The sequence below is a fragment of the Mirounga angustirostris genome, unplaced genomic scaffold (genome assembly GCF_029215605.1).
Source record: "Mirounga angustirostris isolate CCGP_5_RB_7025 unplaced genomic scaffold, mMirAng1.0.hap1 SCAF_1, whole genome shotgun sequence".
In the NCBI taxonomy this organism is placed as follows: domain Eukaryota; kingdom Metazoa; phylum Chordata; class Mammalia; order Carnivora; family Phocidae; genus Mirounga; species Mirounga angustirostris.
In genome coordinates this window covers 53,080,844-53,108,372 of record NW_026991709.1, presented here as the reverse complement: position 1 = coordinate 53,108,372, position 27,529 = coordinate 53,080,844, and the positions used below count along the sequence as shown (strand labels likewise).

The 27,529-nt window shown below is 36.7% G+C and overlaps 1 long non-coding RNA gene across 1 annotated transcript in view; it reads left to right on the top strand.

The window, feature by feature from the left end:
• LOC123863354 (uncharacterized) overlaps positions 1 to 27,529 on the top strand; it is a 334,785-nt gene that overhangs the window by 18,088 nt on the left and 289,168 nt on the right. Inside the window, exon 2 of the long non-coding RNA XR_010406625.1 lies at positions 487 to 635. This is a non-coding gene — a long non-coding RNA (uncharacterized LOC123863354). The remainder of the gene's footprint in view (positions 1 to 486; positions 636 to 27,529) is intronic.

Genomic DNA, 27,529 nt, shown 5'->3' with positions numbered 1-27,529 from the left:
CCATTGTTTTTATGTTTTGTTTTTTTAAAGTAGGCCCCATGCCCAACATGGGGCTTGAACTCAAAACCCTGAGACCAAGAGTCACACACTCCACTGAATAAGCCAGCCAGGCGCTCCTATATTGTTTTTAAATTAAAAGGAATTGGATCTGATTGGGACACAAGCAAGAAAGACACTCTTTATACGAGCTTATCTAAAAAATATTGAACATAAATATTGATGTGTGTATACATATAAAAGTATACATATTTATATATGAATATATATTTACAGTTAATGTTGCCCAAGAGAGCCAAAGCATGTCCTAAATGTTACTCTTCAAAATTAGGATCCAACCTAAGTCATAGAGTCTTCCAAACCCCTTTTAACTGTTGAAAGTAACTATTATAATTTGGTAAAAACTGATCTAACTTGTTTAATATCCACTAAGGCTAATGATTTATTTGTATTTTATTTTTTTAAAGATTTTATTTATTTATTTGACAGAGCGAGAGAGCACGAGCAGGGGAAACAGCAGACGGAGAGGGAGAAGCAGGCTCCCTGCTGAGCAGGGAGCCCGATGCAGAGCTTGATCCCAGGACCCTGGGATCATGACCTGAGCTGAAAGCAGACACTTAACCATCCGAGCCACCCAGGTGCCCGATTCATTTGTATTTTAATGGCAATAAAAAAGAAGCTACAGTTTTGCAGGCAAAACTATATTCAATGCTGATGCATGGGTTGCTCTAACAAGGATAAAATTATATGAAATAAATACTGAAACTAAAAAAGTTTAAATGTACACCAAAAATGATAGCTAATAAGCGATAACAGCTTTTAACTTATTCTAGCGTGCATATATTACAAACACTACTGTGGGAAGTAATGGCCTAAAGTAAAAATAAGATACACCTAAAGAAACATCTGATGCCATAATGCATCTGAAAAAAAAAATGAAAACGCAAGGTTTTTTGGTACACATTCACTGGTGATTTCAAGGGCAAGAATACCGAGCTCCTTGAGATGTATAACTATTCACTGACAAGCCAGAGATACTAGCCTGTGTTCTAGATAGCAAATGATATAATTCCTTCCCCAGCTCTACATTTTTACATTTCTTAGCTAGGAGACAAGTGTCAGTTTGTATTGCAAAGCTCAAGCTATTTTAACATCTCCATATTCATTTGTCTGTAGAGACAGAAATGTTGGCCCCTGAAAACAGCATTAAATATTGAATTACCTAATTCAGCACTCATTACCACAATGCCATTGTACCCCCACTGTGTGCATGGGAGTTGTGGTAGGCACTGGGAGGAGTGATTATAAAGATAAACTGAACAAACAAATGGCAGGCATATTTCTTGCCTTCTAAGAGTTTATAGTTTTGCGGGGGAGGTACAATTTCACAAAATAAAATAAGCAATTTAGTTAGGATTATTTAAATAATGAGTTTTTGAAACAGTTTCCCCCAGAATGAAAAAAATGGGATCAGTGCCAAAGTGACCAGTTCCAAAGTGATGCTCTAAAACTTTAGAAGTTTCCTTGGAGTAGCAAAAACTTTCCAGGAAGTGAAGCAGTTTATAAATAGTTTCAGATCTTTGTGGAAATATGCTGAAGCTGGCAGAAAATGAATCCATGGAGCATTTGACAATACCCACCTAATCAAGATCTTAAAAAAAAAAAAAAATCAAGGGGAGTTGTCCATGGATTATATATCTATTACCAGAGACCTTCAGGCAAAAGTACAGATTAGGTGGTTGGTGATGGGATTGCAACCACAGAAAAGTGAGATATAGGTAGTGAAATTCTGAAGTGATCTGTTAGGCTAATCAGCCGTAAGACAGAACACCCCTGTTTTTGATAACAGATGAAGAAAGGCTATGGAAGAGACAGATTCTGGTAAGGCAGAGTGTTTCATAACAAACACTAAAGATGACATTTCTAATTAGTGGGCATGGGCTTTATTTTGCAGTGTTAACAACTGTTTTTGAATCAAATGGATTGGTGAGGATCTGTGACATGGTAGGCATCAGTGGAGAAGGTTTTGGGATTTTAGAGAACTGTACCTTTAATATATCTCAACAGCATGGTTTGAAGGGTTTCAGGGAAGGCTTCTTGTCTCCTATTAACTCTTACACTCAGGAATAAAAGTCCTGTTATTGGCAACTTCTGTGCGGTGAACATTATTCTTTCCCTTTGTCTCTTTTTGAAGGTGGAAGAATGGCTGAGAATGACAGCACTGTTTCTCCTTCACACCTTAGATCAATGCTTATTAGATCACTTTCCTGTTTGATGAGAGAGATGGGAAAACTTGAGAACACTAGGGAGTATGGAAGGAGGTGGGGGTGGCAGAAGCTGCAGAGATGGAGTCCATCCTGGAATATGATGGTGCTGGCTTACGAGGTTTTTTTTTATTTGTATACAAGGATATGAGAGTTAAGAAATTTTTATTTTGTGTAGGAAATATCTTATGTCCTAACTCACTGGGGTATTGTTAGGATAGAAGTAATAATGAAATAATAAGCATTATTAAGCATTGATGAAGAATATGATTTTAACATTGTGATACTGATAAGTTATCAATATCAACCACCACATAAATCTAGGTCAAAGAAAATTTAACCGCAGGGGGAAGAAAATAAATCCACGAGACTGCCTTTAGCAAGGTCACAGAGCAAAATAGTTTCCAGCCCTGAGAACTTGTGATTTCCTTCCTGTTTCTTTTCATCTTTATCCATTCTGTATTCCACTGTTTTCTCTCTAATGTTCCTTCCCCTACCCTTGCTTTTCTCAGGAAGCGTATTTTCTATTCGAGACCTGAGGATATTGCCACGGTTTTGGTTATTGCTTTTGCACTTGTGTAGCAGCTTTTAAATTCCCATCTTTTTTAGCAGCTGCAGCCAGACAAACATATGAGTCAGTGGGAGGGGTTTAGAGGAACTGGCTCAGTTCTCCAGGGAGCAGTAACCTTTTGGCAGTCCAACAAACAGAACATTTAAAGTCCAATGACTGCAAAAGCTCTCTTTGTACATGTGATAGCAACTGCAGTTTTCCCAAGGTCTACTAAGAGTTTTTCAGAGGGAATCAGGTTTCTGCCTATAGAGAGACACATTCCTGAAGGCTTAACTCTGACCTCATAGCTGAAGTGGATACAAAATAAAATCTGGAGACAGCTGGGAAGTGATAAGGGGTGGGGGGAGGAAGAAGCTTGGGGATATGAAAGTGATGAAAAGGTCTTATTAAATGTTCTCTCTGGGTCTTGTTGCCTCTGTACCCTACACTCCAAATAGGGAAGCAAAACTAATCTCTCTCACTCTCTCTTTTTTTCCCCCCAGTAGTTCATGGTACCAGGATCTTTCTCTTTATACCAAGACCAACTTGGTGGTCGTTGGGGACCTCCCAGAGGGGTGGGCATTTTCAAATCAACATTTTTCATCTCTTCATTTCCAGTGGCGGCGGCAGTCCACAGGCTGAGGTGTGTCTGTGACTGAAGCTTCCACTTTGGGTGCCTAACTGCTGTTTGCCTTTTAAAAAATATGCCAATTTGATCAACCTAATATTAGGAGGAAAACGAAAATAGGAGTGGGTTGTTGACTCCTACGAGAAACCAATAAATGATTTCTTATTTCTTCATTTGCTTACATTGCTCTTCTGTGTATCTTTTGCTTTCATCTTCATTGCTTATCATAAAATGAAAAGATTAAGAATCTTGTGTGGAGGGATGAGTCATGGAAGAATTTTTTGTGGCAAGTAGGAACAGTTGGTTCTTTTGATAAATGAAAATTCAGACAATACTTTCCTTGATACACGTTTTGCCAAGATAAAGTTCCACGATAATGTCTGTTTAGGCTGCAAAAGGCAACAAAATAATATCTTAGTTAACATAGAAGAAAGTGGTAATTAGCGGCCACTTGGAAAGTCAAAGCCACAGTTCCAATAAGGCTGGAAAGTTTTACTTGATAACCCAAGGTACCAGTTGGGGTTCTTGGTTTCAAGTAACAGAGAACCTCGGTCCAACATAGGCAGAGAAATAATTGTTGAAAGGATATTGGGTTTCTCACAATTGGCCAGAGGTCTGGAGATCTGATTTATGAAGAGACTGGGGACCAAGGGAAGCTAAGCAGCTGAGGACACAGCTGGGATCACTCCACTGGCATAGCCTGCTTAGAATCATTCTTTATTCGTGTTGCCATTAGCATTGATGCCCCTGGTTACTCACCACCACACCACTGGCCACTGCCCTCTGCTGTGGGGACCAGGAATATTTTCTGGCTATTCAACTTGACCCCTCTCTCTCAAGAATCAAAGGGCCAGTCAGGAAAACCTAATTGGCTAAGCTCATGTCATGTGTGTTTGTCCAAGCAGCTAGGGATGGTGCCTGAATTGGGGGGGATGAGGGGTGTGTATGTGTCAGGAGACTGGGAGGTGGGCATTTTCAACTCAATTTTATCTATCTATTCATTGTCCAACAATGGACAAGCAAGAGGCTTCCCACTCCGTGCCGTTTACTTACCCTGTTGGAGGTGAAGACATCCACCCTTCTTGTATCTTTGCAGTACTTAGTATATCGGTCTTACTGCATTCTGTTTGTAAGTGTGTTTTCTCAGGCTGGTCTGTGAACTTACAGAGATGAGGGATTGGGTCGTGTTTTTAGCCTTATCACCTACGGTGTCTAACAGATATTAGGTGCTTAAAATATATTAGGTGAATAAATTATGTTTAGTGATATACAGGAAAGGCTAAAATAATGATAACGTAGAATAATAACAGCAAACAAGTATTGATGGAATCCTTGTTATATACTGGTCATTTTCTCATTTCATCCTCATAACAATCGTATGAAGTAGGTTCTATTCGTTTCTTCATTTTATGCCTGAGAAACTAAGGCTCAGGATAACTAACTTGTCCTAGTTTGTGTAACTGAAACTGACAGAGCAGGGATTTCAGCCCCGGGGATTCTGACTCCAGAGCCTATCATCGGAACTGTACTGCCCCCTGGAGGTAAATAAGAGAAGAGGAAAATGGATCTAAGAGGGGAGGGATCTCTAGCATGCTGTTCTCTATTAGATGTTCACTTAGAGTGGATGGTATTTATTTGATGATAGACAAGCCAAGAAAGAGGTTTTTGTTTATTGATATAAATGAGATCATCTTTGGAATTTGTTATTATCCTAAAGGAACTGGTATTTTATAATAACTTACCTTGCAGCGTTGTCGTGAGGATGAAATATATTGTAGATGAAAGGTCTGTCATAGTGCTGCCTTGTGGTTGCTATTATTAATATTGTTACTGTTATTTTGATTTCTAATCTAATTCACTGGGGCAGATGACATGCATATGATAAACCACAAGCTGGTAGAAAGATTGAGGTTAAATAATCCTTGGCAATCTTATTTGGAAACGCTGGAGCTGGGTTAGAATTTAATAAGCCCTAAGCCAGAAAACTTTGTCACCAAGATGAGATAGGGAGATAGAATACACGGGTCCACGTTAACAACAGGGCAGTATGTGTGGTGGTCCTGGGTGCAGCCTGGACGTAAGGCCCAGCGTCAGTGGTGGGAAAGAATTGCATCAGAACTGAGACAAACCATTTATCTGGGCTTCAGTTTCTTCATGTACTGGAAAAATAGACTTCCTTCTTTTTCTGTTTGGTTGTTGTAAAGATTACATGAGATAATATAAGGACAGTCCTTTAACAAATGTGAAGGATGTGCATATGTTGGGTGTTTATTTATTTATAAATTCAAGTATAATTAACATACATTGTTATATTATTTTCAGGTGTACAATATAATGATTCAACAATTCTATACATTACTTAGTGCTCATCATGGTGAGTGTACTCTTAATCCCCTTCACCTATTTCACCCATCCCCCACCCACCTCCCCTCTGGCAATCACCAGTTCTCTGTATTTAAGAGTCTGTTTTTTGGTTTGTCTCCTTTATTTTGTTTTGTTTCTTAAATTCCACATGAGTGAAATCATGTGGTATTTGTCTTTCTCTGACTTATTTTACTTAGCATTATACCCTTTAGGTCCATCCACGTTGTTGCAAATGGCAAGATTTCATTCTTTTCTATGGCTGAATAATATTGCATTGTAGAATATGTACACCACATTTTCTTTGTCCATTCATCTTTTGATGGACACTTGGACTGCTCCCATAATTTGGCTATTGTAAATAATGCTGTAGTAAACATAGGGGTGCATATATCTTTTCGATTTAGTGTTTTCATATTCTTTGAGTAAATACCCAGTAGTGGAATTACTGAATCATATGGTATTTCTGTTTTTAATTTTATGAGGAACTTCCATACTGTTTTCCATAGTGGCTGCACCAGTTTGCATTCCCACCAACAGTGCACAAGGGTTCTTTTTTCTCCATGTTCTTGCCAACACTTGTTATTTCTTGTGTTTTGATTTTAGCCATTCTGACAGGTATGAAGTGATATCTCATTTTGGTTTTAATTTGCATTTCCTTGATGATTACTGATGTTGATCATCTTTCCATGTGTCTGTTGGCCATATGTATATCTTCTTTGGAAAAATGGCTATTCAGGACCTCTGCCCACTTTTTGATCAGATTATTTGTTTTTTTTGTGTGTGTTGGTTATAATTCTTCATGTATTTTAGATATTAACCCCCTATTGGATATATAATTTACAAATATTTTCTTCCATTGAGTAGGTGGCCTTTTTGTTTTGCTGAATGGTTTCCTTCACTGTGCAAAAGCTTTTTATTCTGGTGTAGTCTCAATAGTTTAATTTTACTTTTGTTTCCCTTGCCTGAGGAGACATAGCTAGAAAAATTTTTCTCTGGCCAGTGTCAAAGAAGTTACTGCCTATGTTTTCTTCTAGGAATTTTATGGTTTCAGGTCTCACATTTAGGTCTTTAATACATCTTGAGTTTATTTCTGTGTATGGTGTGAGAAAGTAGTCCAGTTTCATTCTTTTGCATGTAGTTGTCCAGTTTTCCCGACACCATTTGTTGAAGAGACTGTCTTTTACCCATTGTATATTCTTGCCTCCTCTTTCATAGATTAATTCACCATAAAAGTGTGGATTTATTTCTGGACTCTGTTCTGTTTTTGCCAGTACCATACTGTTTTGATTACTACAACTTTTGTAGTATATATTGAAGTCTGGGATTATGATACCTTCAACTTTATTCTCTTTTTCAGGATTGCTTTGACGATTTGGGGTCTTTGGTGGTATGTAGGGTGTTATGTTCATGAATATTTGTGGGCAGAATTTCCAGTGGCTGCTATTACCATCATGATGACAAGTCATGGAGAAAATATTGTACCACTCTCTATAGGAGATGAAACCCAAGAGAAAAAAAAAAAAAACTCTCCAATATAATTGAAACATTTATGAATCATAAGATTGGTGAAAAGAGAAAAATTTTGTAGCTTTGAGGAAAGAGCTTGCTTGGTAACTTCTACTGTTATCTTGTCAATATTAGAAAATATTTTGCTTAGTAACCAGTACTGTAATATGATGAAATGTGACATTTTTCTAAGCTGTTCTTGGATCCTTAAAAGGAAAAAAAAAACTTCCATTGTTTATTTGGAACAATATCAGAAGATGAAGATTTCTTGCCTGCAAATAGTTCTATTCAGACTTGTATGGTTCTTCTCTCTAACCAATCAACTATCTCTAGCTCGTTTTTTTCCTCCCGCCTGTCTGTTGTCTGGCTAGAATAGGTTCTGTTTGTTGGACTTTGTTGTCTGTTACATTTGGCCTTCAGTGATAGGTTGTATCTAAAATTTTTTGAGATCTAGCCAGTTTAAACTATGGTAATAACATGTAAAAGTAGATAAGTAGAAGGGATTGATTCCCCAGAAAATGCTGCCTATTTAAGAACAAATGAAAGCGATAAATATTCATAATAATATGATTCATAATAATTCATAATAATAATAGTGCATAATAAGTGGTAAATGCATCTGTTTAAAACTCTCACAACAACATGATGAGCTTTTGTTATTACTACCCTATTTTAAAGGTGAGGGGATGTAGGAGATTGATGTAGGAGAAGTAGAATCACCTGCTCAAGGACTCCACTTAGTCCGAGGCAGAGTTGGGACTGGAAACCAGATAGGATAGCTTTAAGCACTAGGATATACCATCTTTTTGGTATTGAAAGACTTAGAGAAGAAATGTTAAAATGGAAAAATAAATTGATCATAGGTTTAGAAAAGGATGATGTTTAGTTATCAAATTTTAGAATGTGAGGAATAAGAGCACTTTTTGATATTTGAAAGAAGTATATTTAGTAAATAATTGGAAATGTGTTTGATAAATTATGCCATTTAGTAACCCAATAAATGATTTCTACTGTAAACCCCCACTCTTTAAAAAACTCCAGTGAAATAGATGTACATTTGAGTATCTTGGCTCTTGGGGCATTCATCTTCAAATTTGCAGGCTTATTTCAAGGCAAATACTTGAATGCTTTGCCTTTTATTCTTGTGATGCTGTTACAGAGCTGTAGTCCTGGGCTGTAGGAAACTTTTTACGTCCCGACTATGAGAATTTAACTTCTTTCAGTGGGTTTGACTTTATTGTCAAGTTTATATCACCAGGGGGACCTTTCTTCCAGTTTTTCAGAATCTCTCCAACATTTGACTAGGTTTTTAAGATAAATTGTCCTGTTTTTGGCTTTAGAGACTAAATTTTGGGTGGCAGCCTTGCAACAGTGAATGAAAGAATGACCTGGGGGGATGAGGGGGCAAGAGACGCAGGTTTCCAGACGTTTGTATAATAACTGAATTTTCATTATGATACCAACAAGATAGAGTTTGGGATCCTTAAATCTGTCTTTGCAAAACTAATCTATTCTAATTTGTTGAAATGTGGCCCTTGGTCTTTCATTCAGAAATGGGAGTAGTGAGGGTGCCTGGGTGGCTCAGTTGGTTAAGCGACTGCCTTCGGCTCAGGTCATGATCCTGGAGTCCCGGGATCGAGTCCCGCATCGGGCTCCCTGCTCAGCAGGGAATCTCCTTCTCCCTCTGACCCTCCTCCCTCTCATGCTCTCTGTCTCTCATTCTCTCTCTTGCAAATAAATAAAATCTTAAAAAAAAAAAGAAATGGGAGTAGTGACTTGGTGTTGTTTGTAGTCATGAATTTTTTGAAGCATTCATTTAATATCAAATGGTTACATGAAACGATGATTACTTCTATTTTTTTACTTTGTTTTTAAAAGTTATTTCAATTTATTTTTTCTAATCAAGTGTTTTAAAAAAGCTTAAATTTAAAAATATATTTGCAAAGCCAGAGCTATGGTGTATTATTATTTTGTAAAATAGTTAAGCAAAAGAAGGGACCAAATAAGGAAAATGATCATTCTGTGACCTTGAAGAGGCATGGGTAATTGTAAACTCTCAATGCAGCTACTCCAGTGGCTTTCCTGCTCTATGTGACAATAACAGGAATCGATTTAAAAAACATTTTTTTAAAGATTTGTTTATTTATTTTAGGGGAGGGGGCAGAGGGAGAGGGAGAGAGAATCTTAAGCAGACTCCGTGCTGAGCGCAGAGCCTGATGGGCTTAATCTCATGACCCTGAGATCACATCCTGAGCCGAAAACCAAAAGTCAGATGCTTAACCGACTGCACCACCCAGGTGCACCCCAGGAATTGATTTTTTTTGATCATTCAGTTTCGAAATAGCAAATTACCCACTCTAAATACTCTTTATTGAGATACACTATATGAGGCAACGGGTGTGGTGGTTTGTTCAGAGACCTGAAAGCCGAGCCGTTTCAGTGACATTTGGGTATTCCGTAGGTCTTGTGGGGAAGTTGGACAGTGTCATGATGAGGTGATGGTCTCTAGCGGCTGCAGGAGTTGCATTGGTGGCCTGGCCTAAGGGAGATATCCTGGCCTCTCGGTGACGGTTCACTCACCCCCTGGGCCCGCATGCTGCATTTTCTCAGGCTTATTTCTTGCTAACACTAGAGGAAAACACCCTTATTGGCACACTAAGGCACTAAGAGGCTTTCACAAATGCCATCTCTGACAGCTTCTGAAGGGGCTTTTCAGCTGTCACCATGACCCCTGCTGGGCTAAACATATGTTTAAAACATGTGGAGGAATGGTCAGGTTTAGAGACTCTGCTGCTACTCAGTATTATTCCTGGCTCTGTTTTCTGCTCTACTTGCCAACATTCTAATTGTGTGGGGCTTGCAGCTGCCACAGTCATACTGGTCTCAATTTGGTGTTTCCGAGCTCCTGAAAATTCCACCACTCCTGCCAGAAGTCCTCCCAGTTGTTACCACCCGGATTGCTTTCAAGTTCAGAGGCAAAACTAGGAGACTGGTTTCTCTGTCTCTCTGTTTCTCTCTCTCTCTCATGCTCAAGCTCATGTTCTCGCTCAGTTTCTTAACTACATACCCTAAGTTCATAGCGGACAGCTCTTTTAGCTTTGCTTGTGTGGTGCTCCCCCATCCCCACCCTGGACTCTGTGCAGAGGAGCTGTTTATGAATGGCTTAAATATTACTCACCGGTGTTTTTCAAGTCCCGTCTGTTGCTTCTTGCTAAAAGGGTGACTGGGTTAACTTAAATGCTGCTGTTGAGCAGGAGGTTTTTCCTCTGTAGCAATGCAGATATAAATTGAGCATGAGTTAATCAGTGGTGATATTTAACTCTGGCAGCTTTTCATAAGGGATGTGCCATGTTTATTCAAATGATCCCTTTAGTTTCCTACTATCTACAGTCCCTAAATGTGGTAGTCCACATTTATCAGGGTAAAGTAATGGATGTGACAAATATTTCAGTTGGTCCGATGAGGTCTTATTAAAGAGTCTGTAATATAGCTGATTCTGTTTTTGAGTAGCAGCACTGAAGGGAAGGGGATAAATAGTGATTGGAAGGCAACTAACATTTATGTGTTCCCTGCAGCCACGTGTGGATCTTTATAAGCATTTTCTCATTTTATCCTGGCAAAAGCCCTATGATCTAGTTATTTTACTTCTATTTTAAAAATAGAGAAACTGAGGTTCAGAGGTTTAAGTATCATATTCTAGGATACATAGATGGTAAGTGGTAGAAAGAGTTTAAAATCCCGGTGGGTCTGTCTCCAAAGTCAGTGTTCTTTCACTTGAAAAGGTTGGTTCACTCTTACTTTGGTAAATGTATAAATGTAAATGTGTTGATTTTGGAAGGCTATTTACCTGTCCTATTATCATCTCCAGGGTTGTTGGCCAAATTATTACCTACTTTATGATATGTAAGTATAAATCAATGAGGCTCATTTAAAAAATACCCTTTTCCTATTTGTACCAAGTAAGAACCATTCCCTAATATCACATACCTCGAGAAACTATGGAATTATACCAAAATCTGTCTTTGTTAATGGCATTTTAGCAATCAGTGTTTGGGAATTGCTTTCAGAGCAGATTTACAAACCACAAAAGGCATGGTATTTGTGGTGCATATTCAAGATGAGGTGGTGTTTTCTCAAAGGATACAAGTAAGAAAAGGCACTCCAGATGAAGACCTGGACGAGCATGTTGGGGGCTTCTAAAAAAGTTATCATGGCCAGAATGGAGAGTACTAGAACAGAGTGGATCTGGAGCAGCGAGGGAGGTAGTATAGCTCTGTATTTAAGAGCATCATCCTGGGAAACAATCAGTAGGGTAACTCTTATCTCTGTCACTTAGTCACTGTGTGACTTCAAGCAATTGATTTCTCTGATTGTTTTAAATTTCATCATCTTTAAAATGAGGATAACAATTGTGTTATGGTTTTCCAGAGATACAGAACCATTAGGATATAAGATAGATAGATAGGTGGATAGACAGATAGATAGATAGATAGATAGATAGATAGATAGATAGATAGATAGATAGATAGATAGATGGATGGATAAATAGACAGAATTATGAGGAATTGACTGACATGATTGTGGAGGCTGAGAAGTCTCATGATCTGCCATTGGCAAGCTGGAGACCCAGGAAAGCTGGGGGTGTAGTTCCAGTCTGAGTCCAAAGGCCTGAGAACCAGGAGTGCTGATGGCGGAAGTCCCAGTCTGACCAGTGTCCCAGCTCAGCAGTCAGGCAGAGAGGGAGAGCTTGCCTTACTCTGTCTTTTTGTTCTATTCAGACCCTTAACAGATTCGATGATGGCCTCCCACATTGGAGAGGGTAATCTGTTTTACTCAGTCTACCAATTTACACGCTCCTCTCTTCCAGAAGCACCCTCACAGACAGACCTAGAAATGATGTTTAGTCAGGTATCTGGGCATCTTGTAGCCCAGTCAAGTTTACACAAAATTAACCATCATGACAGTTCCATCTTCTTCCTAGCAGATTATTGATATTAAGTAATATAATGTGTTTTTAGTGCTTAGCACAATGTCTGTCACATAGTAAGCACTGGTAAGGTGTAGCTGTCACTTCCTAGCACTAGCAATGAAAGGTTTTCTATACCATGCCAAGGGGTTTGAATGTTTTCCTGAGGTCTTAATAAGGAATGTGATCAGCAAGCCATATATTACATTAATGTTTTTGCAAAATAATCCTGTGGAGGATGGATTAGAAGGTTGTAAAATAGAGGTGCAGAGCAAATTTTAGGAACAATGTAGGAAATAACATGATACTGCAGGAGTGATGAAGAAATGACAGGTAACAAATATAAAGGCAATTAAATTGACTGGTTAGCAATTTCTGGGTGTGAGACAGAAGGAACTAGTATAATTATGTTTTTTGCCAGGATGACTGGGTAGTATCAATATACATGAAAAGAAGTCTAAAAGTAAGCAGATTTTAGGACAAAATATTATTTTTGTGATGTTGGATTTGAGTTGCTGTTGAAAGAGCCAGGTGATGACATATGATCTAACCCCAGAACCCAGCAGAAAGCCTATGCATAGAAGGTGTTCAGTAGATTTTTGGTAAGAAAATAAATCTGGGAGCTACATATATGGTAAATGAAGGCATTAACTAATTGTATTATTTAGTAGGATTAGAAGAAAACCAATGATGGACCTTTGCACCTAGGGGCTGAGGAAAATAAAAGCAGCCCAGAGAAGAGATGGAGAAGGAATTGCCAAAGGGGGAGAACTAAGAGAAGGTGGTGTTTGCAAGTTCAAGGAGGAATTGAAAGCAGTCTTCTACAGTGTTAATACTCGTAGAGAGGACAAGTAAGATGTACAATGAAAAGAATTCATGGTGGGGCACCTTGGTGGCCCAGTCAGTTAAACGTCTGCCTTCAGCTCGGGTCATGATCCTGGGGTCCTGAGATAGAGTCCCGCAACGCTCATTGGGCTCGCTGCTCAGCAGGGAGTCTGCTTCTCCCTCTCTCTATGCTCCTCCCACTGCTCATGCTTTCTCTCTCAAATAAATAAAATCATTAAAAAAAAAAAGAATTCATGGTATTTGATGATGGGATTAGTCATTTTCACTCTTGCCAAATACATTCTGTGGAATTAGGGGCTAAAAATGGCTTTAGTGAATTGAAAATAAATAAAATAATTGGAAATGAGGATGCGGTATAGCAAATGGTAAGTGATGTAACTGTTCTTCCAAGAAATACAACTGTCAAGAGAAGGAGGCGATGTATGGTAGGTAGAAGAGGATTGACTCAGGGCCCTTCTACTTGACTATATGGAGGCAGTTAGGAAATGGAGGGAATATACAGGATAGAATAACTGGGGCAGTAGAGAATTCACCAGTTAGGAAGGGGCCAGCTCAAGAGCGGGTGCAGTGCAATTAATCTCGAGCAGTAGAATGGAAAGTTGGGAAGGCCTACTTTACCCCGAGATGGATAGAAAGGAGGTGAGATGGGCAGAAAGCTGAGAGAGTCCCCTGTTCCTTAGCTTCACTGTCCGTGTGCAGTAGCAGACAAGGCTTTCTGTTGAGAGCAGAGTGGGTTATAGTGAGATGGGGTCTCGAAGAGACATTTGTAATAGATGCTGTTGGGAATTAACCGGAGTTGTATAGCAGTAGTGCTTAGGGTCTGCCTTAATTTGGAGACAGTGTTTGATTTATTTTAGGAGTGCTAGAGTTTGGGTGGATAAATGAATAGAGCAAGTAAGGGAAAAGGAGGTGTGGCAGTGAGGATAATTGCAGGAGGTGGGTGTGATGAAGCACTCTGGGTTCTGGTTCTAGTGAAGAAACTGACGCCATAGGAGGGGGTTGCTAAGGGGATGAAATAAATGTCACAAATGATATGTGGTGTGAGTATAATGCAGACAGTTAACAGGCACAAGGCTGGAAGGATGCCTGCCCCTATCCTCTAATCTGCTGCTGTGAATATTTATGGTTGGGATAGGACAGAGATCACTTGACCAAGTTGGGAGACTTCAAAGTCATATTTTTTTTTTAAGAGAGAGAGTGCACACGAGTCGGGGAGGGGCAGAGGGAGAGAGAGAATCTCAAGTGGGCTCCACATCCAGCACAGCCGGGGCTCAGCTTCACGATCCTGAGATCATGACCCGAGCTGAAATTAAGAGTCAGATGCTTAACCAACTGAGCCACCCAGGTGCCCTCAAAATAATATTTTAAAAAATATGTAGTTATTCATTGTTTATAATTTCAGCCTCATGTAGAGGGCCACTTTTACTGTAATAAAAAAAAAATTCAGTTAATTCTAATGCTATCTTTTGGGGGATAAATACAAAATTAATTTGCAGCTAATTATAAAATTTGTATTCATTTCAAAAGTACAGTGGTAGGTTGAAGTTGTTAAAAAACCCATGATCTGAGGCCCTTTCAAATTTTCTTATTCCTTAGGTTCCCTGGCCAGGGCTCCCAGTTTTTATTTTTTTAAAATTGAGAACAGAAGTTGATTTCCATACTCTGGGGCAGAACACGTGAAGGTCTTTAGTTCAAAGAAGTTCAGTTTATAACATGCAGGTTTATGACTATACCTAAACAGTCTTGGTAGGTGAAATGAGCCATATGTTTGTCTTTTAACAAACAATTCATTGAATTTATATTAGAGATCATTTCAGAGCTAAAGTAGCATGATATCTTTATATAAACTGAACCCTACATTCAATAGTGAAATCTTTTACATAAATTTACAACCTGTATATTCTGATGAGTCAAAGATTTTCTAAATGCTACAAAATTGTCATAAGCAATACCATCACTGAAATGGCTTTTAACATAAAGGGGGCTCTCCTGTATTACTTCTATGAATAATTTATATGTTTTGGAAATATTGTGTGTTAATTTTTGTGAAAAGTAATAATGTAATTTATTTGAAAGGTCCATTTTTCTGAGAATAAATCAATGCTTCTTAATCAGCTATCTAATCTGCAAGCATTGTAGGTATAAATCAACTTACAAATTAAGTTAGAAATCTAAGTTAGACACAGATTGATTTTGACAATTGCCTTTAAGTGAAATAGCCTGGACCCAATAAAATTCTCTCCATTGATTTCCAGAAATGGCATTTGGGCTAGCCTCATGGTATTAATGTGGTGGTCATGCCCTGGTATTTGTACTCAGCTATGGTAGTAAAGTAAGTTCAAATTGATGAGATTGGATAAACAGCATTCTTCAGATGTTCTGGATGACAGCATATCTAATGTAATTGCATTTGTCTGCCAGTTTCTGTGTGTTAGAGCACAAAAGATTTTGAACCATGCATAATTTTGATAGAGAAATTCAATTCACTTCCATCTATAATATACTACAAATTATAATTTTTCATTACAACTATTCAATCACTTGAGAAAAGAATGCATTTTAAATCAGGTTTCATGCCAAATATCTCATTTATGGAGCTATGCTGTTTAAAATCGGACAAATCGATTACCTTAGTGAATATTGAAAATATTAGTTGGAAGCATTAAAACCATCTTTATTAGTTCTAGGATCTAGTAATACGTAAACTTGTGTAATAAATATTAAGAGCTACTAATAGACCGGCTTTTAAAGTGAGAGAATTTCCATTTACTTAATTGTGGTGAATTGTTGCGACATGATTATGCCGGCCTGGGTGCTGAAACATGACTAAAACATTCAAGAATCTTATCAGTTCCTGTAGGCAGCTAATAAATATGCCCATTAGACAGTGTGATGAGATATTTTGGGCTTTAAGGCTTGATCATAATGGTGATTTATGCTTCTATAGCTACTTTTATTATAAGATCATGAAAGGCTATGTGGTCATTCACTAATTGATCACGACAATTTCCTTATGAGCTAAGTGGCTCATATTTATTTATTGTTCCTCCAGTATTTGGTTACTTTTCAAGAGGCTAACATTTTAATCAATCTCTTTTGGTCCCCATAACTACATAACTTGAATATTTGATGCTCAGTTGAACTATAATATTTAGAAACTCATTGATATTTCACTCTAAAAGATGGCTCTTTTCACCAGAAGTTTTATTCCTAACCCCATGCACTCTTCTCTTACTTTTTAATATTAGGTTTAACTGTAGCTTTGCCAAGGTTTTCTGATTTCCATCATGCAGAATCACAGAATTGTGATGGGAAATGACCTTTAAAGTTTTAGGTTCTGACTGCAAACATGAATCCCCTCTTGGCATCTCTGAAAGTTGGGCATTGGGCCAGGATCGTAAATGTGTTCCCTGGAGTTTGCAGCAAGAAAGCCCTGATTTAAGTCCTACCTAATGAATCTGTGTGTTTATTGCAAACATTGTGAGATCAACTTTTCAGTTAAGAGACAACTTGAATGGTTACAGTTTTATTTTTATATCAAAGTAAAACCTCTCTTGCAGTAGCCTTAAAATGCCGTAAGAATTAGTAGAGTATGCAACTTCTATTATTTCGACACTTTTAATGACTGATTTGTTCCCTTTACAGTCAGTCTTCCATAGTCCATGGTAAATATTTGCAGTTTCTTCAGTCCCAAAATATTGACATGATTTCCAGAGGTCTTGTAAAGCACCCTCATTAAGATCTTCTCCTGATATCACAGTTGTTTTAAATTGTTGTTGCCCAAATTGCACATGTTGGTTAAAAACAGTAACAGCTTACATTTTTTTCTAAAGTAGGCACTGTAGTAAGTAGTAAGATCCCACATGCTTTTTACTCATTTTTCCAATAGTAACATCTTGCAAAACTATAGTATATTGCCATAACCAGGATGTTTATATTGATGCTATTTCTTGTTCAGATGTCCCCAGTTTGATTTGTAAACCTTTGCATTTGTGCATCAAGTTCTATGCAATTTTATCATGTGTGTATATCCACTGTCACAGTCAAGATACTGGACATTTCTGTCACCTGAAAGATCTCTCGTTTTGCCCTTATGTAGACACATCCCCTTTCCTCCTGCTACCTTCCCCAACCCCATCCTTAACCTCTGGCAACCACTCATCTGTTCTCCATTTCTATAATTTTTGTCATTTCATAAATTTTATATAAATGGAATCATACAGTATGTAGACTTTTGAGGACTGGCTTTTTTCACTAAGTAAAATTATGTGGATACAATTCCAAATTATTGTGTGTATCAAGAGTTTGTTCTTTTTATTGCTGAGAGTATTATATGGTGTGGTATGCTATATTTAATCTGTTGAAGGATATCTGGGTTATTTTCAGTTTTAGGCTATTATAAACATGAATAATTATGTACAGGTTTTTTGTGGGAACATGGATTTTTCTCTGAGATAAATGACCAAGAATGCAATTGCTGTTGAGTGGTAATTGCATATTTAGTATTTGAAGAAATGATCAAATTGTTTTTCAGAGTTTCATACTAGCAATATATGAGTGATCTAGTTTCTCCACATCCTTGCCAGCATTTGGTGTTGTGAGATATCTATCTATCTATCTATCTATCTATCTATCTATCTATCTATCTATCTATCTATTAATTTTAACCATTCTGATAGGTTTGAACTACATTGCTATAGTTTTAAGTTGCATTTCTTTAATGGTTAAAGATTTGAACATTTTTTATATGTCATTTTCCATCTGTATGTCTTTTTCAGTGAAATGTCTGTGTATTTTGCTTATTTTCTTGGTGGATTGTTTGTTACGGTTTTTGTTTTGAGAATTTATATATATATTTTAGCTATTAGTCCTTTGTTGGTTTGGTAAATTTTCTGTCTATGGCTTGTCTTTTCAAAGTCTTAACAGGGTCTTTGCAGAGCAGAAGTTTTTAATTTTGATGGAGTTCATTTTATCAGTTTTTCCTTTTTTTTTTTTTTTTTTTTTTAGAGAGAGAGAGAATGAGAGACAGAGAGCATGAGAGGGAGGAGGGTCAGAGGGAGAAGCAGACTCCCTGCCGAGCAGGGAGCCCGATGCGGGACTCGATCCTGGGACTCCAGGATTTGACCTGAGCCGAAGGCAGCCGCTTAACCAACTGAGCCACCCAGGCGCCCCTATCAGTTTTTCCTTTTATGAGTTGTGCTTTTGGTGTCCAGTCTAAGAACCCTTTGCCTAGCTCTAGATCCAGATGATTTTCTCCAGTTTTCTTCTAAAAGTTTTTCATTTTAAGTTCATGATACATTTTAGTTAATTTTGGGTAAAGTATGTGACTTAGGTTGAGATTTAGTTATTTTCCCCACCATGGATGTTCTGTTATTCCAGGACCATTTGTTGAAAAGACTTTTCTTCCTCCATTGAGTTGCTTTTGCACCCTAGTCAAAAATAAATGTGTATTTATGTGGGTCTATTTGCGGATTCTCTATTCTGTTCCATTGATCTGTTGTCTGTTGCTTCACTAACCCTGCACTGTCTTGATAATGTAGATATATATAATATTGACAGAGTGACTCTTCCCACTTTATTCTTCTATTCAAAATTGGTTTATTCTAGAATCTGTGTCTTTCCAAAAAAAATTAAAGTAAGCTTGTCTATGTATGTAAAACACCTTAGTGAGATTTTCATAGGAATTGTTTTAAACCTATAAATCAATATAGGGAGAATTGACATTACTATGTTGAATTTTCCAATTCATGAACATGATCTGTCTCTCTGTTTATTTAGATCTTTGATTTCTTTCATCAGCATTTTGTAGTTTTAAGCATACAGATCTTGTACGTGTTTTGGTAAGCTTATTACCTGAGTATTTCAGTTTCTTTGGAGCAATTGTAAAAGGTACCATTTTTAATTTAGTTTCTGCATATTCATTGTTAGTATATAGAAGTGCTGTTGATTTTGGTGTGTTGATCTTGTATATTCCACTTTTGCTGAACTCATTTCTTAGTTCTACAGGTGTTTTTGTAGATTTCTTGGGATTTTCTATACAAAAAATCATGTTATCTGAAAATAAAGTTTATTTTTTTACTTTCCATAATGTATGCCTTCTATTCCTTTTTCTTGCCTTATTGCAGGGTCTAGAACTATGTTGAATAAGAGAAGTGAGAGTGGATATCTTGTTCTTAATTTTAGGAGGAAAGCATTCAGTATTTTACTATTAAGTATGTTGTTAGCTATAGGCTAAGGTACTTCTCCCCATTCCTAACTTGCTTAGAATTTTTTTCTTCTTTAGTTGTTACTGTGGTGGGTTACATCGATTTTCAAATGTTGAAAAGCCTTTTATACCTGAAATAAATTACAGATGGTTGTGGTGTTTAATCCATTTTATACATTGCTCAATTTGATTTGTTAATATTTTTGAGGATTTTTGCTTCTAAATTCATGAGAAATATTGGTCTGCAGTTTTGCTTTTTGTTTTATCCTTGCCTGACTTTGATATTCAGGTAATACTGGCCTTGTAAATTGAGCTTAGAAGTGTTTCCTCTTTTATTTTCTGGAAGAGATTATGCAATTTTTCTTTAAACATTTGGTGGAGTTTAACCAACTGAGCCACCCAAGCGCCCCAACATTTGGTGGAGTTTAAACATTTGGCTTGGAGATTTCTTTTTTGGAAGTTTTAAGTTATGAATTCGTTATATAACTATTCAGATTATTTACTTAATTGAAATTTGGTAGTTTGTGGTGTTCAGTGAATTGGTACATTTCATCTGAATTGTTGAATATATGAACATAAGGTTGTTTATAGCATTCCTTTATTATTTTTAAATGGTTTATCAGGATCTGTTTTGATATCTTTTGTTTTATTCTTTATATTGGATTTGTGTATTTGTGTCTTCTCTCTCTTTTATCTTTGTCAGTCTTGCTAGAGGTTTGCCAATTTTATAAAGTTTTTTTGAACAAGCATCTTTTTGTTTCATTGATCTTTATTGTTTTCTTGTTTCCAATTTCATTATTTCTGCTCTTATCTTTATTATCTCTCTTTTGCTTGAGCTGGGCTTATTTTGATCTTTTTTTTTAGTTTCTTGAAGTAACAACTTTGGTTTTTAATTTGAGACTTTTTCTCTTTTCTTCGGTAAGCATTTAGTGCTATAAAATTTCCTTTCAGGGTTGCCTGGGTAGCACAGTTGGTTAAGTGTCAAACTCTTGGTTTCAACTCAGGTCATTATCTCAGGGTTGTGAGATTGAGCCCCATGTCCAGCTCTATGCTCAGTGCAGAATCTGCGTGAGACTCTCTCTGCCTCTCCAGTTGCCCCTCCCCCTCTCTAAAATAAATACATAAATCTTTAAAAAAATAAAATTTCCTGTCAGCAATATTTAGCTGTATTCTACATATTTTGATACATTGTATCCTCATTTTCATTCAGTTCTTTGTATTTTAAATTTTCTTTGATACTTCCTCTTTGGCCTATGGATTATTGAGATGTGTCATTTAATTTTCATGGACTTAGAGATTTTATGTTGACTTGCTGTTATCAATTTCTGTTTTGATTCCATTGTGGTCAGAGAACATACTCTGTATGATTTCAATTCTTTTATACTTGCTGAGGTTTGTTTTGTGACCTAGGATTGGTTTATCTCAGTGACTGTTCCATGGGCACTTGGAAAAAAAGTGTATTCTATGTTGTTGGATGGAAGGCTCTATATATGTAAATTGGATCCTTTTGAATTACTGTGTTGTTCAGATATTTTATATCATTGCTGATTTTCTATCTAGTAGTTCTTTCAACTGCTGAGTGTGGGATGTTGACATCCCTATCATTTGTCTACTTTTTTTTTTTAATCTCTGTTGGTTTTTGCTTCATGTATTTTGAAACTTGTTTGATACATAAACATTTAGGATTATTATTTCCTCCCAGTAGACTCATCTTTTTATCATGATATATTATCCTTCTTTATCCTTAGTAATTCCTTGTTAATTTTCCTTTTTCTGAAGTATATTTTATTAGATACTGATATAGCCACTTCTGATTTTTAAAAAAAATTAATTTTGCATGCTATATCATTTTCCACCCTTTTATTTTCAACCTACCTATGTTGAATTTGAGGTAAGTTTCTTATAAACAGCATATAGTTGCATCATATTTTTCTATCTATGCCTTTTAATTGATTTTACACTATTTATATTTTAGGTAATTATTAATATTTTAGGACATGTCTGTCATTTCATTGTTTTCTGTTTGTTTCCTTTGTTTCTCATTTTTATGTTTCTTTTTACCTTCCTTTGTGTTACTTGAACATTTCTTAGGATTCTATTTTGATTTATGTTTAGTGTTTTTTAACACATCTCTTTGTATAGATTTCTTAGGGGTTCCTCTGTGTATTACAATGTACATATGTTTATTATCACAGTGATACCAATATTTTATCACTTTAGTTGCAATGTATATCTTACTGCTGTTTAGGTCCCTTTACCTTCCTTTCTTTTAAATGTTATTGTCTTGAGTATCAGATAGTGTTACAATTTTTGTTTCAATAATCAAATATGATTTATAAAATTCACGAAGAGATAGTCTATCGTAGTTCTTATATATTTTTTTAAAGATTTTATTTATTTATTTGACAGAGAGAGAGATAGTGAGAGCAGAAACACAAGCAGGGGTAGTGGGAGAGGGAGAAGCAGGCTTCCCACCTGAGCAGGGAGCCTGATGTGGGGCTCAATCCCAGCACCCAGGGATCATAACCCGAGCCGAAGGCAGATGCTTAACCGACTAAACCACCCAGGTGCCCCTGTAGTTCTTATATTTGTGCTCTTTCTTTTGTTCATTCTTACTTCCCAGTGCTCCAAGATTTTCTTTCATCATTTTATTTCTGTTTGTGGAATTTATTTTAGTCATGTTTTACAGTTCTGTCTGCTATCAACAAATTATTTCAGTTTTCTTTCATCTGAGAATTTCTTTATTTTCTCTCTATTCCTGAAGGGTAGTTTCACTGGTTATAGAATCCATAGTTGACAGTTATTTTCTTTCAGCACTTGGAAAAATTTTGCCACTTTCTTCTGACTTCAGTGATTTTTATATGAGAAATCAGCTATTGTTCAAATTAGTTTTCCCTATACATATGTTATTTCTCTCTGGCTGCTTTTAAGATTTGTTATTTGTCTTTAGTTTTCAGATGTTTAAATATAATGTATCTTAGATTGAATTTCTTTGGATTTATCATATTTGGGTTTGCTCAGCTTCTTGGATCTGTAGGTTTATGCCCTTTGTCAAATTGGAAAGTTTTCAGTCATTATTTCTTCAGGCACCTTTTCAGCCCCATTCTTCCCTATTCGGAGACTCCAATGGCATGAATGTTGGATATTTTGCTATTTGTCCAGGTCCTTGAGGCACTTTTTCTGCTGGGGGGGGGGGGATTTCTATTTTCTCTTTGCTATTCAGATTGTGTAAATTCCACTGTTCACTGAATTTATCCTGTGTTATCTTCATTATACCACTTCGCCCATTCATAACCATTCATCGGGTTTTTACCCCCAGTTATTGCATTTCTCAGTTTTGTTTTATTTGGTTGTTATTATTGTTGGTATTTTACAGATTCTATTTGCTGAGACTTTCCAAATTTTCATTTGTTTTAAGAGAATTTGTGATTGCTTGTTGAAGTATTTTTTGTCACTTGTTTGGGGACATTTTCATGTTCTTTATATTAAGTTTCATGTTACTCCTCTCTCTCTCTCTCTTTTTTTTTTAAATTGTAGTTTGTTGAAGTATTTATTATGATGGCTGCCTTAAAATCATTGTCAGATAATTCCATTATCTAATTTACCTTGTTGTTTGTGTCATTTGATTTTTTTTTTCCACATTCAAGTTATGATTTTCCTGGTTCTTTGTATGAGAAGTGATTTTTTTTTTTTCTCTTTTGCTGTATTCTGTACATTTTGGTTATTATGTTAGGAGACTCTGGGTCCTATTTAAATCTTTATTTTAGTATGCAGTCATCTTGTTAAGGTTTAGTTTTCAGATCCTGACCTGCTTTTTGGGTTGTGATTTTGGTGGATATTTAATTTTCAGAGCTTTTATGGTGCTCTTTTCATTTGTTTAGTGTCTGGTGCTGCCTAGGTTTCCATGGGTTTCTGATAGTGCTGCCTCAAGTGTCAAGGAGCGTCTCCAGTCCAGACTTCTGGTGCCTCTAGCTGGGAGAAGGGAGTACAGTTCATGGGATTGACAACCACTTTCTAGGCCAGGCACTTGTTTTTGCCCCTGTTGGTGCTTCCTGAAGGAGGAGATTCTCTAGCCTCTGGGGACTAAGAGGCTTCCTGAACCGGACCACTGAACATGGTAGGATTACCCTTGCTGGTGTTTGGTGATTCTTGATAGGGAAGGGTAGCCTCAGACTCATCAGAGGAGAGTGCTTTGTCTAGCCTTTTACTGTCAGTGGGTTTTCTGATCAGTCTCCTCTGTCAGTATTGCTGGATTCTTCTGGTATTGTTGTTAGGACTCCTAACAACACCCATATTTGATATGGGTGAAAAATGAATCTGTATGGGTCACCTTCTGTTGATAGGTAGGACATTGGGAAATGCTAGGCCTGGGTTGTTTTCTTCTGTTGATTTGAAGGTCATGAGAAACCATACTGCTATATTTCTCTAGTCCTGGGTTCCATAATCAGTGTACTTCCTCTTTCTATGTTCAGGGTTCTCTCTTGGTTACCTCTTGCATTATTTCCAGGGTTTATATTTGTACTTAATGGGAAGGAGCAAAGAGAAATGAGAATATGGCATCTTGTCTAGTATGCACTATGCATTTTAAATCTAGGAACTGACCTCTGACATAGGAATAATTGCCTTCCTTCTCCTGCCTGCTATGTATGACATTTTTCCTCAACATTTGGTGTTATGGCTGTTAAGATGTTTTGAAAATCCTAAAATGTTTTTATCATGGTATTAATTTATGGTTCGGTAAAAATTAAAGACATATTTTAGAGAAGACTGTATTTCATGTTGTTTCCAGTGATTATTATTACTTTTTTCTTGTTTTCTTCAGTAGTCCAATAAGCCACTTTTGAGGTTTCCTCCAAGTCCAAAGTCAAACCTCATAGTTTCTGGAACTGTTATATTCATTTAAGAAATTTGCTTGTATTTCATCATTTGAGATCTTTAAAAACTATGTGAATTCTGTATCTTATGCATTGTAATATAATATTAATATGGGGACTTGCATCATTTAGATATACTCTTATTTCATGATGTGCATATCCCTCTTGCTTTAACCATTCCAGACTATTCTTTTTGCTAGTGTTCTATAGTATCATTCATTGCATTGATAGTATCATTAAAATAATATTCATTTCAGTGGTGAAAATGGAAGAAAACTAGGAGTTGAATAAGGTCTGTGGTCTTTGTTATTTGTTAACACTGTACCATTTCCCCCCCAAAAAGGACCTATCCATCCTTAGACCTTTATTTTTTCTAAGTATAAGTTTTGTTCTTTTTATATTTTATATCATTAATCTTTGATTTTTATTCCAAAGTTTTTTCTTTCTTGGTCCCACAAGTCTTCCTAGTTCTCTTAAATAGAAGGAATTAGTCATTGTCATTATATAAGAAATAGGATTAATTTTTTCTCCAAATGTCAAAATAATACTGTTGTATATAGACAATATATTATATTATGTGCTAGCCATCATATACAATGATAGAAAGGATTTATTATCCCATGAGAATGGAGTCCCCTTGGATAACATATTTTTTTTCTAGTGTTGAAGGATTAGTTTTTATCCATTTGTATGTTCTGTCCCTTTTTTTTTTTCCTTTGTAATCAGGAACACTTTTTTTTTTTAAAGATTTATTTATTTATTTATTTATTTGAGAGAGAGAGAGAGAGAGAGAGAGAGACCAAGAGAGTGGAAGGGAGGGGCAGAGGGAGAGGGAGAGAGAGTCCTAAGCAGACTCCATGATTAGCATGGAGCCCGACATGGGGCATGATCTCACAACATGACCCTGAGATCATAACCAAAGTTGAAACCAAGAGTTGAATGCACCACCCAGGCACCACCCAGGTGCCCTGACATGTTTTTGATATAACTGTAGCTGTCAGGAATAACAGAATTAGAATAGACCAACTAGTCATATGAGATTTGAAGATGCTATTAGTCTCAAAGCAGAATCTGGATTGAGCTGGCTGGATACTGAATTATAGTATACAGAATTTTTGTCAACTGGGTGGGCTTTGCAATAGGGTCAGGAAGTTCCTTTTTGCCATACATAGATTATTTCAGTTTCTGGGTACTACACTCAATATTTTGTTGTACCTATCCACTCTTAGGAATACATGGTCATGAAGGAAAATTCATTACCTATGAAATTTATTCAGATGAAATGTATTACTTTCTCAAATAAAACTTATTTTGTTGATCACTCTTATTATTATTTTATTCTTAGAGTGTAGTTGACACACGTTACATTAATTTCAGGTGTACAACTGTAGTGACTAAACAACTCTGTAGGTTACATTATACTCACCACAAAGTGTAGCTAACATCTATCACCATGCAACACTATCAGCACCATAGACTATATCTCCTGTGTTGTGTCTTTCATCCCTGTGATTTATTTCAAAAGTAGAAGCCTGTATCTCCCACTCCCTTCACCATTTTTTCCATTCCCCCACTTTTTCCTCTCTGGCAACCATCAGTTTGTTCTCTGTATTTATAGGTCTGATTCTGCTTTTTGTTTGTTTATTCATTTTTTTTAAGATTACACATACAAGTGAAATGATATGGCATTTGTCTTTCCCTGTCTGACTCATTTCATGGAGCATAATCCCCTCTAGGTCCATCCATGTTGTCTCAAATGGCAAGATCTCATCCTTTTTTTTTTTTTTTTTCCATGGCTGGGTAATGATCACTCTTATTTTTAGACAAACCCTATAACCCAAGAGTATTTCTCATCCTTATTTCTACATAAACATATCTCCCCATTTTTGATATTCTTCTCTATTCTGTTCCATTTCTTTGGACAATAACTGTCTTGTCTAATGTGAGGAATTGCTTTACGCTCAGACCAGGAAAGGCAGCAGATACCATAGTTAAGTATGTGACTTTGTAGGGGCACCTGGGTGGCTCAGTTGGTTAAGTATGTGACTTTGTAATCAGAATTCATCCTAACTTCACAACTGGGTAACTTAGTTTTGTGACCTTGGGCAAGTTCATTAAGGTCCTCAAAACCTCAGAACAAATTTAAAAGTTGATGGTTTAATTCTTGGTTACCAGCAGTTAAAACTGATCTATCATAGTTGAGTTCTATCTGGCCTGGGGCCTACTCCATAGGCCTCATCCAGTGGTGCACTTCTCCATTCCTTCCTCCCTTCCTCCTTCTTTATTCTTTTTAAATTGAAACAAGATGAAATCAGAGAGGAAGATAAACCATAAGAAACTCTTAATCTTAGGAAACAAACTGAGGATTGCTGGAGAAGAGGGGAGATGATGGAGGGTATGTGTTGTAATGTGCACTGGGTATTATATAAGACTGATGAATCACAGACCTGTACCCCTGAAACAAGTAATACATTATATGTTAATTAATTGAATTTTAATTAAAAAATAAAAACTGATATATAATTTGCATATCATAAAATCTGCCATTTAAAGTGTACATTTTTTAATTTTTTTAATTTATTTTTTTAAAGATTTTATTTATTTAATTGACAGAGAGAGACAGTGAGAGAGGGAACACAAGCAGGGGGAGTAGGAGAGGGAGAAGCAGGCTTCCCGCGGAGCAGGGAGCCCGATGTGGGGTTCGATCCCAGGACCCTGGGATCATGACCTGAGCTGAAGGCAGTCACTTAACCGACTGAACCACCCAGGTGCCCTAAAGTGTCCATTTTTTTTAAATGGGTTTTGGTATTTTCACAAGGTGGTGCATCCATCACCATTATCTAATTATAGATAATTTTCATCACCCCAGAAAGAAATCCCATACCCATTAGTATTAATTCTCTGTTTCTCCCTCCCTCAAGCCCCTGGCAACCATGAATCTATTTTCTCTCTATGGCTTTGCCTATCTGGATATTTCGTATAATGGAAACATAAAATATATGGTCTTTTGTGTTTGTCTTCTTTCAGTTAGCATAATGTCATGTTACAGACTGTAAAATACTTCATTTCTTCTTGTAGCTTAATAATATTCCATTGTGTGGAATAGATATACCATATTTTATTTATTCATTCATCATTTGATGGATATTTGGGTGGTTTCCAGTTTTTGGCTTTTCAGTGCTGTGAATATTCATGTATAGGTTTTTGGTAAATCTATGTTTTAAGTCTATCATTTATGTACCTAGTGGAATTAATGAGTCATATGGCAACTCTGTTTAAGTTCTTTTATTTTTTTGGTTATGCACTGGCTCTTTTATTTTTATTTTTAA